Raw genomic sequence first — 10134 nt, forward strand, 5'->3', positions numbered from 1 at the left:
CACTGATTTACTGTGCTTGGCTCAGTGTTACATCCAACCGGTGCGCCATCCATTTGTAACTAGTGCCACAGTGATCTGTATAAATCATGCCCGGTTGGGGTCTGGGTCCTTATCTTTCCCTTCTCTGATCTTTTACTCTGTTCTTTATTGATCACACTGTTTTTTGGCTCTAATTAAGACTGGCAGCATGAACTCTAGATCTGTGAATCACCTTAATGTTTCATGGAATGTGAATGGTCTAAAGACTTATGAAACAAACCAAGGTTTTAGCTAATTTGAAATCCACATCTTGCAATATTGCTTTCCTCCAGGAAACAAACCTGGATGATAAAGAAGCTAAGAAACTCCAACAGGGACGGGTAGGCCAAACATTTGTTTCAACCTATTCGACCAGTAAAAAAGGCGTTTCAATACTAATTAAGAAAAACCTGCCTCTGACAGTTCTCTCCAGCAAAGCAGACTAAGAGGGAAGAATTATTTTTGTTTTGGTTAAAGTACAAGAAACAATGTTGTTATGCAAGGTGTATGCACCCAACTTGAATGATCCCCCCCTCTTATTTCCACAAATGCTTCAAAGCTATGTTGGCGAAATCCTGGTGATTTTAATCAAGTGTTGGATTCGGCATTGGACCGCTCAAATGGAGACTGTTCATGTGTCCTGAACAAGAGTAAGACGTCTTTAGAAAAGTCGGATGAATGAGTTACATCTGGCATACATATGGCGCTTGGAGCACCCATCTGAAAGAGACTATAGCTACCATTCATCGTGTCATGATACCTATTCCCATATTGACTTCTTTCTGACTTCGGGCCAGGTAACATCCAGCTGTTTTGATTCAAGTATAGGGCTCATTGCTATATCAGACCACGCACCTGTGTCCCAAAGTCTTTCTCTGCAACATACTCTGGTCAAATCATCAAGATGGAGAATTAATTCAAACATTCTGCTAAACAAACTGATTAAAGATGAAATTGTGGAGGAAAATGAAGACTTCGTTAGGATTAATAGAGCAGAACAGATTATGTCACAGTCTGGGACGTGATTAAATGTTTCATTCGTGGTGTGCCGATGTCTAAAACTGGCAAGCATAAGAGGATGAAGGCTCAGGAAATACAGAACTTGTCTGAAGAGGCTAAGCGTCTGGACAATCAGTTTGCTCTAAGCTGAGACGAAGGGACTAGGTCTCAACTGAGGAAGGCAAAATAGGAGTTAAATTAATATCAGACCAGGTAGACTATGCTTTGTTCAGGCAGAGGATAAACTATTTCGAGAACGGGCAGAAAGCAGGTAAACTCCTTGTACACAGGCTGAAGGTAGCCGAGAGTGATTGTTTTATCAATGAAATATGAAAACTGAAAAATGCACTGTTCCACAACTTATGAAAAACTGTATTTCAGATCTGACCTGCGAGATGGATGCAACAGAAAAAGTCCTCGACTCATTGGAAATCTCTCAACTGACAAGTGATCAAATGGCCAGTCTTGAAGGGGGAATGGTAGTTTAAGATATTCGTCTGGCCATCTCCAAACTTACTGTGGACAAGTCGCCAGGCTTGGATGGATTGCCTGTAGAGTTTTATAAGATACTACCCGACATGGCTTTGCAACTTCTTTGTGATAATAAAAACGCTTTTGTGACCGAATCCTTGCTATACACGATGCAGCACGCTCCGATACCTTTCTTGAAGAAAAAAAAGATAGATCCTTTACAAGATATGGAAATTATAGGCCAATCAGTTTAATTAATATGCAAGATTCTGGCGAAGTCCTTGGCTATGAGATTGGAACCAGCAATACCTTCGCTAATTCATGGGAACCAAGTTGGCTGTCACTGGAAGAGCTGTAGCTGATAATATGAGACGCCTGCTATTAACAATTGAACATAGGCAACTGAATGCCGCTGCAATGGTCTCGCTGGACGCCGAGAAGGCGTTTGATCACGTAGACTGGGCCTTCTTATTCACATGTTTAGACAAAATGAGATTTGACCAGGATTTCAAGCACTGGGTGCGGCTGTTCTATACCAAGCCATCTGCAAGCATACTTACAAGTGGCCAAAGGGGTACCAGGCAAGGTTGCTCACTCTCGCCACTGTTATTCATCTTGTCGATGGAGCCATTGGCAGTGTTGCTGCGAGCCGATGACTATCTTCGAAAGATAATTGAGAGTGATCATGAAAAGGTACTCTGCCTCCACGCAGATTTGCTGGTGGCCCTGCAGGATCCTGCAATCTGCATACCTCGACTAATGCGAGATATCCAACAATTTTCCTTATTGTCTGGTTATAAGGTGAATTGGGACAAGTCTGAAATCCTCCCGGTGAACAATTTGCTTGCGACACCTGTGCTCAATTCCAGTTCACCTGGTGTCCAGAAACAATGTAATATCTGGGTATTTGGATGGGTCCGGAAGTGACAAAGTTGACAAAAACTAATCTTACAATGATCGTAACGACACTTCAATCAGACCTAGATAGGTAGGGGCTCTAAAACTATCCGCATGGGGGGGCGATGAATTGTATAAAAACGAATTTAGCACCGCAGATAAATTATATCTTACCAATGCTTCCCATTAAAGTACCAAGACACCTTTTCAAGGAAATTGACAGGATGATGCAAAAGTTCATCTGGGACGGGAAACCACCAAGACTCGCGTTGTGGAAAATGAAGCTCCCCTTAAAATAAGGGGGAATGAACTTACTGAACTTCACTGACTATCATCTGGCGTTCACGACTAGACATTTATGCAAGGTCATCGAAACCGATGGATACCAAGCAGGGAATATAGCATGGGAGAGCAGTGCATTATCAGTTTGATCCGAAGGCCCTACTGACAACCAGGAAAAGGTCCTCTAAAAAGGGATAAATCCACAGACTGCTTTCTTGCAGGAATGCTGGTGAAATATATTCTGGGTACTGAGCCTCACTTATTCCCTGATGCTTCGATCTGGCTCAACCCGGCTTGAAAAATCACAGGAAAAAGTCCTATTTTGGCCAGGGTGGTTTCCAACTGGAATTAAATATATTAAAGACCTGGTTGAAGATGACAAATGATATTATTTGCACAAGTAGGCCGCTCATTTCATGTCAGAATGCACTTACGCAGAATATAGAAAAATGAACACTATTGCTGCAAGGGTAGACGTAACTCAATTATCAACTCTTAAGTATAGCTTGGTCAGCTTTACAGGCCTGCAAAAGCACATTTCATCATGCTGCAACTATTTATGGAATCTTAAAAGGTTGTCATAAAGGATTGCCAACCATCTGGGCTGAAGAAAAGGGGAAGTTATTGATCAGAGTTGCTGGCAGTGATGCTGTTGTAATACACGTCTAGTGAGTATTGACTGGGGCCCAAGAGCTTCGCAAACCAATCTCCGTTTTAGGTCTTACTGGACGCCAGTACGATTATTTAAGAGACACCTTATGGATAATGAACTATGTTGGAAATGCAAAAACGCAAGGGGTACCCTCTGTCATTTGGTCTGGTCTTGTCTACAGACAAAGGCATTTTGGGGGTCTGTGAAAGGTTGGGTTTGATCCTGTGTTGTACAATCCCAATGTCTGCCACTCTACTGGGGGATTTCCCTCAAGTGGAAGATGTTCCATTCAGCAAGAAAAATCTGGCTTCTCCGAGCTTGCAAAGAAAATGATATTAACATCCTGGAATCATCTAGCTCCTTTTGTATCGACGACTGGGTGGAGGAGCTGCTCACCGTCTTTGATGGAGTTCAAAACCCTCTGCATTGTCCACAAGGCCTGCTGGGGCCTTGGGCCAAAATACCTTCAACTCTCTCTTCCTAAATATCTTCCTTCTCGAGCTCTTCGCTCATCCACCTCCAACTACCTCAGGGTCAGCCGCTTCTCCAAGCAACGAGCTGGGGGTAGCTCTCTCCGCAGCAGGGGCCTCCCTCTGGAACAGCCTTCCTGCCTCCCTGAAACTTGAGGAGAACCATCTCTGCTTCCGGAAGCACCTCAAAACCTTCCTCTTTGCCTCCGCTTTCTCTCCCCTCTCTCCCCTGCTAAAATCACTGAACCTGCACTGAATCTGCAACTGGGCCACTCACCGATCTCGGTCCTTGGCCCAGCCACTCTTCCCTGCACTGCCTACCTGCACTACGGGACTGTCTCATCCTACAGCCTCTTCTCCCGGCACTTACCTTGCACTTGCCACCAGCTGGCCCTAATATTTATCTTATATTCTACTAACCATGTACTGCACTTCCCCTCTCCCCTTCCACTTCCACTTTTCCCAGTCCCCCTACCCTTGCGCGATCTTGACCTGGCCAAGTAGGATCGTTGTCTGTCTCCCCTTGTTCCCCCCGCCTCGTCGCGCCTTGAAACACTTGTGTATAGGCACGTTACAAATGCCATATCATATCCACCTATAAGAAAGCCATCTACAAGCAAGCAAGAGACATTGATCATTTTTGGAAGCTTCCTTGACGTTTATGGCTGATGTATAGGGAAAGTCTGTACAGTTCCATTTTTTGATGACTCATTGCCATGGTTTAAGTCCAGCTTTCGAAATACAAATAAATATGTACATGATGGAACAAGGCAAACATGTTTCTATAATCTGGTCAATTGAAAATCCAGACAATTGTGCTCGCTTTATTAATGCATATTGTCAATATATCAAAGCCATAGCGAACAAAACCTCAGAATACAATGTGGCCCAGAATCACTAAACGCTGCAAAGCTACCCCATTGCTTTCCACTTGTACACCTCACCTACTACTAAAGGTAACTCGAGAAAGTACAGTACACACTTCGATAAACAAATTCACATCTGTCAATTGTACTCTGGCCAACACTCCACTAAACTATCACAAAAAGGAAAATCAAAGTGAACTGTGTTTCTAGGTCAGATCTTCAAACAGTGGGACGCTGCTGCATTTCGGGGCGGCGGGGTGCGCGCACGTCAATCCACAGCGTGAAATGTAAAAAATAAATAAGAAATTAAAAAAAGAAAAGGGAGGAGGAAATGGGCAGGGGGGGGTTCACACTCACATAAAACTCTTGGGAACCAATGGAAAAAGTGGCCATAGTTCACACAGGGGTCTTTTTGGTAAAAATGTAAGCAACTTGTTATATTTAAAGAATATTTATTCAGCAACAATGGTCAAAACTACTAGCTGCATAGTAAATCAAATCAAACGGGCCCACATTAGTAAAAAAAGTGGCCCATTGTCGCCACCAAAAAAAAAAAAAAAAAACGAATTCAATACATTTCTAAATGTTTACTAAAAAGGGCCCTCACTACCATTTTGGGTTCAGTCCGAGCCTGGCGGCTCATCCATAATGGCCGAGGGGGCATCGAAACAGTGGCCACCTCACCCATTATAGAGGAGCTGAAAAGTCAGCTAAGTGAAACACTGAGCACTCCCCCAGCTGAGTGAGTGCTCCTGGGCTGGCTGAACTGTCAAAAGTGAAAGTTTCCCTTTGACAGTTCAGTTCCCGAGCCACATTGAGTCATGCAAAGCTGGGTGTGTTTTGCTTCACAAGCCTGGCATAGCTTATTGGAAATGCTGGCCGGCTGGGGGATTGCATGTTGTGTGCGAGGGGGAGCTCCTGCGCCTTTTCACACATATGGACAGAGCAACCTTACAGCAGGGCGTTTCAGCACCCCGCTGAACGCATGAGCAGGAACCAGGAAGCTCCTGCTTCCCGATTCCTGTTCATGATGCAGGAGCTGGAGCTGGGGAGGAAACTTCAGGAACGGGAAGAAAGTATGTTTATTTTCGTTTATTTTTTATCTAAATGTGTATGGATGTGTGCATGCTTGTGTTATGAGCGAGTGTATGATGGGTGCTCGTGTGAATGATAAAGTGCTTGCTGTGTGCGTTTGTGTTGGTCTCAAATGTAATCGGGTGCCAGAAACAGGGGAATGGATTTCAAGATCCCTGGATGGATGGAATCGATACCTATATATTCAAACAAAGAATCAGGATGGGAGAACCACACGTTGGAGATTAAGGATATATTAGTTTAATCTCCAAATTTTTGTAATGATACATACAATATATCACTTATTTGCATAATAACAGATAAACGGACAGTTTTACATTTGGCTTTCTAGGTGTACCACTTGGTACCACCCTCACGGGTGTGGGGGGCGTTAGCCTTCTGGTGGTGCAAAATCTCTTGAATACACAAACATAGGTTCACAAAACAAGATTGAGTGCAGCCCAAGACCTCAGTTGGTCCAGGGGATCTGTCATAGAACAAACAACAACGGGTGTGTACAGATAAGTATGAGGTAGAGTTGTGTCATAGATCCGACACTGTAATGTTTCGGCCACAGGGTACGAGAACTGGATGTAGGTGGCGGAAATGGCCTTCTTCAGGATGGAGGTGAAGGATAAAACACTGTCCGTGTGGTATCTGTAGAATTTAATAATGGCAGATGGTTAGGGAGGTGTGGGATCTCCAAGGTTTATTCGTAATTTAAGAAACTTAATAGTGACCGATTAGTGTCAAAACTGGTGCACATGAAAGGTGCATCGTTGGGCAGAAGCTTACCGTGGACCAACAAGCGGTGTGGCGGTAATAGCTTCTGACGAACTCCGACCTTGCGTGGAGTCAGGTGGAGGCGATGGCAAGGCGTCCACTGCTGCTAAAGATTTTGGTCCATGAAACATGCACTGGAACCGGGGTTTCCAGACAGCGATAGCGTCAATGAATGGCGCCTGTGGCTAAAAGAAAGGGCAAGAGTTGAATGTTGTCCCGGCATGGGGGTCAAATTTAGTGTGACCGGTCAAGGGTCGTGCATACCCCGAACAAAGAGACTGCCTCAAGGCAAGGTGCCGGAAGACTGAGTCCACGGTACCCAGTCCACGAGGAGGCTGGCTAGATTGCCTGTGTTAGCCCGAGGTGAACAAAGGCAGGAGCCTCCATGTGGTAATGTGCGTTGGGAACGCATGGTTGGGGGCATACATAGTGGTCTATGGTGCCTGTGCAAGATAGTCTACAGTGAGGCTGTGATGTCAATGGTGGTTTTGAGGACGTGGTTACAGAAGGCGTGCAAGAAGGCTGGGTGATGGTGCCTGTAAACGCCAGTTACTTACAAGGTCATAGTACGGGAGCATGAGGCCAGTATCAGCAGGGGCTCGGTGGAGTGCCATGAATTTAAGGCTAAAGCGTGCAGCAGAAATAAACTGGCCGTGTTGAAAGCGAAACTTACTTGGAAGGGTGCCGGAGGAGTGTAGCTGTAGAGTCGCAGCATGTCCTAGTGAACGTGAAACTAAAGAGCCAAAGGCAGTGCCCGCCCCTACAGCGGGCCATCCAATCACGCGTCGGCAAGTGGGCCAATGAGTGCCCGAGGTGTCATATGCTAGTGCAAGAAGGAACCAATCGGGCAAGATGAAACCCAGGCTACTGGTTGTGGGAAATGTAGTCCAGGGAGTGTCTCCCAGGGAAAAGTAAACATCTGATAGCTGCAACGGTGCACAGTATACCTGGGACAGTGGTGTGGTCCGAATCAGTCACTATTAAGTTTCTTAAATTACGAATAAAACTCAGAGATCCCACACCTAACTAACCATCTGTCAATAAATTCTACAGATACCACACGGACAGTGTTTTATACTTCACCTCCATCCTGAAGAAGGCCATCCTAGCCACCTACGTCCAGTTCTCGTACCATGTGGCCAAAACACTACAGTGTCAATCTATGACACATCTCTACCTCATAATTACCTGTACACACCAGTTGTTGTGTTAGTTCTATGACAATAACCACAGACCAACTGAGGTCCTGGGCTGCACTCACCCTTGTTTTGTGAACCTATGTCGATTGTGTATTCAAGAGATTTTGCACCACCAGAAGGCTAACACCCCCCACATCCGTGAGGGTGGTACCAAGCGGTACACCTAGAAAGCCAAATGTAACTGTCCGTTTATCTATTATTATGCAAATAAGTGATATAGTGTATGTATCATTACAAAAATTTGGAGATTAAACAAATATATCCTGTGGGTCTCCCATCCTGATTCTTTGTTTATGCCCCTCTACTTAAAGAATTCACTGACCGCCACTGGCCCTGGGACTGTGCTGGAAGCAGGTGGGTGAGAGCCCGGGGTCTGTGGTGGGAGTGGGATGAAGGAGCCCAGAGACCAATGGGAGAATGTGGGGGAGCCTAGGAACTATACTCAGAGTAGGGGGCAGTTACAGCACGAAGGATAGTTCAGGGATATTGTGTTTGTTTTGGAAGACAACATAGTGGAACACAGGTTTGAATCCCGATCCCGCGCTTAGAAACCACTCACTGGTATTAAGCGTCTTACAAATGACTACAAATAAAATAGTTCATAGTCAGAGTTCACTGTGCAAAGTGACCTTTTTGGGTGGTGCTATGCAAATTGCTTAAGCTTGCACATTTATAGGGAGCAAGCAGTGACTTAAGCCCGCTGAAAAGTTCACCGTCATAGTTACAAAGCACCAATAGCAAATAGTCTTATGTCATATCTTGTGCACGAGCGCGATGGAACACCAATATCTATGTTATTCCATTATAGCATGTTACAGTGTCTCAAAGCACACATGAGGTTCCAATAGCAGGTATTTGTCATGGCCAAGTATTGGCAAATGGCTGGTGTGCCTTCCCGCATTTCCCTGGGGACTAAGGATCCATAAGAAAAACCGAACACTTCTAAAATAATGGCAACGTAGTGGCTCCCATCGAGAGCACAGCGCTTATTTGGGGCGCCTGTGTGTGCGATCCAGAAAGAAACATCTAACCAGCAACAACAACAATTGCACAACCAACAAGTAATTTGGAGCTTGGGGCTTGTAGTCCAAACGTCTTCCAAAGCAAACAGAAGACAAAAACCCATAGTGACTAGAACTATAACTCCCATCGCTCCCAGCGTCGCAGGTCACACGCCCTCGCCCAGAGAACACTCGCAACCGAACCCTGTCAGCAGAGCACGGCCTGGAGCCCCGCCCTAGAGTCGCACGCATTGGTCAGTAAAGCGCATCACTCGCAGCTCGCTTTGTCCTACTGCCCGTCAATCACCTCCAACCACCACCCCCTCAAAAGAGCAGCCATTTAGTTAGGTCGGAGCGGAAAAAGGAAGGGAAAAAACTGTCTAATATAGCAGTTTAAGCTGCTGGCGCGAGTCTTAAGGAACCAGACGATACCAATGTAAGCGAAGGGGTGGGGTGTTACATGGATATGTAAAAAGGTAATGGTCCCATACACAAATAACTGGACGGTGGAAACGACTTTCAGACACATTAAAAGCACACCACACAATTGTGACCCAACATGTATGGGGACTGAAGCAACCCTAATTCTTTAAAACCCTACCCCCCTGTACCCACATTTTTTATAAGACTATGACGGAGCAAATCACAGTGTATAAAGGAGCGACGTCCCCATAGCTACTAAAATGTCATAACCCTCCCCTTAACGTTTTTGGACACCCTTCTCACACTCAGAGGGGATATCGCTGCTCAGTTATGTGATGTTCTGAAATTAAACGGTCCCGGAATGAGGCAGCACGAGCCTTACTCACCCCAACAGCTTACAGCACTATCTCCAGCGCCGCCATAAGCAGCACGGCACATTACGTAGGAATAAAAAAAAAAATACACGCGGCGACCTCGCGAGAACCCCGTCGTCACGAGGATAAAGGAGGCGGTGGCAGATTGGCTTCATGGTTTGCGTGGCAGTGCGCATGGGTGGGGTGGCGGCCATGTTAGGGCCAGGCACAATGTTCTCGTATTTCTTTCAGAGATGATGAGAGTTTCCTGCGCCTGACCCCCACATAAGCATTGCTTGGAAACGCTCGACGCGCCTGTCTTATGTGGAGCTTTGTGATGTTTACAGTGAAAGGTTGAAGAGCGATGGAGCACGTGTGCGAATATCTAAAATATAAAAAGCGGACTAAAAAATGCTATACAGGAATACACTTTATTGTTGTAGCCTGGGTATTAGTGTAGCATACCGCTCACCTCACACGCCTTTTACCAAAGTCATCCGGCACGGCATACGTACCAACCTTCCCAATTTAGGGGCGGGCGACTCCCGATTTTTCAATAAAAAATATTGGTAATATGTTGAGGTGAATCTTCCCAGTGTTATTAATGTGCCACATTTGCATTATAATATGTTCAGCAAAAAGAGTA

General features: G+C 45.4%; 1 protein-coding gene across 2 annotated transcripts in view; it reads right to left on the bottom strand.

Moving 5' to 3' along the window:
• The window catches only part of CSDE1 (cold shock domain containing E1), a 1384522-nt gene extending 1374882 nt beyond the window's left edge, over nt 1–9640 (bottom strand). For both annotated transcript variants that reach the window (XM_069633412.1, XM_069633411.1), the window contains exon 1: nt 9522–9640. The gene's annotated coding sequence lies outside the window, so the exon portion shown is untranslated. The remainder of the gene's footprint in view (nt 1–9521) is intronic.
• Between the last annotated feature and the right edge of the window lie 494 nt (nt 9641–10134).

This window comes from Ambystoma mexicanum, chromosome 13, assembly GCF_040938575.1.
Source record: "Ambystoma mexicanum isolate Mex_15411 chromosome 13, UKY_AmexF1_1, whole genome shotgun sequence".
Classification (NCBI taxonomy): Eukaryota; Metazoa; Chordata; class Amphibia; order Caudata; family Ambystomatidae; genus Ambystoma; species Ambystoma mexicanum.